Source organism: Pan troglodytes, chromosome 12 (genome assembly GCF_028858775.2).
Source record: "Pan troglodytes isolate AG18354 chromosome 12, NHGRI_mPanTro3-v2.0_pri, whole genome shotgun sequence".
In the NCBI taxonomy this organism is placed as follows: domain Eukaryota; kingdom Metazoa; phylum Chordata; class Mammalia; order Primates; family Hominidae; genus Pan; species Pan troglodytes.
Genome location: NC_072410.2, coordinates 31,373,539 through 31,374,657, shown reverse-complemented (window position 1 = coordinate 31,374,657; position 1,119 = coordinate 31,373,539). Strand labels below are relative to the sequence as shown.

Genomic DNA, 1,119 nt, shown 5'->3' with positions numbered 1-1,119 from the left:
ATTTATTTTATTGCCCCAATTTTCTCAAATTTGGCTATGTAACTTTATTCAAAGTGGATTCTGTTTCCTTTTCACATTTTCCCCGTTTTGTATTTCCTTACTTTCTAGCATGACAAAATATTTCAAACTAATCTTCTATTTTCCCTGCCTAATCCTGATGTCAAATATGTTCCCAAGGAGCCTCGGTTCCTTTAATTGGAGAATGGTTTTCTCATTGTTACTGGGATGATGTTTCTAGGCCCTTTTGTTAGAGGAGCTAGAAAATGCATGTATGTATACTCACACGTTTATACACATCTATATGTATACAATTATCCGTCTGTACATATACTAAAAACAATGACTTCATATAATACTTTTGATTCCAATCCAACACTACAGGATGCATTATAGCCTTTCTCCTTCCCTTATTTGTAACTCCATGCTCTGATGGTAGAAAACCTGGCTCTCATCAGACCACCATCACGAACGTCACCGCTAACTATCCACGCTAGAAAGTTCACGACCAACAGACTACTTCCGAGGAAACAAATGCTCACTGATGTCCTTCACCTCGGGAAGGCAACAGTGCCTAAGACAGAAATTCGGGAAAAACTAGCCAAAATGTACAAGACCACACCAGATGTCATCTCTGTATTTGGATTCAGAACTAATTTTGGTGGTAGCAAGACAACTGGCTTTGGCAGGATTTACAATTCTCTGGATTATGCAAAGAAAAACGAACCCAAACACAGACTTGCAAGACATAGCCTCTATGAGAAGAAAAAAACCTCAAGAAGGCAATAAAAGGGAACACCAAGAACAGAATGAAGAAAGTCAGGAGAACTGCAAAGGCTAGTGTTGGTGCTGGCAAAAAGCTGAAGGAGTAAAGGTGCTGCAATGATGTTATCTGTGGCCATTGTGGATTTTTCATGAGATTAATAAACCAAAAACTTCCAAAAAGAAAAAAAAGCAAGCCTGGCTCTCATCCACAGTATATTTACATTTTGTTCAATCCTAGCATACACAAAATTTCACATTTGCAAACTCATACCCTTGTGAAAACACATTTGTAAACTACAGTGAAGTATTTGTGCAGTTCTTTTTGTCTTTAGCCTTAAAGATACAGTCAAGAACTCT

At 37.8% G+C, this 1,119-nt stretch overlaps 1 pseudogene; it reads left to right on the top strand.

Annotated features, from left to right (window-relative positions):
* Positions 1–484: 484 nt before the first annotated feature.
* Positions 485–869, top strand: LOC104005073 (small ribosomal subunit protein eS24-like; annotated as a pseudogene).
* Positions 870–1,119: the final 250 nt, after the last annotated feature.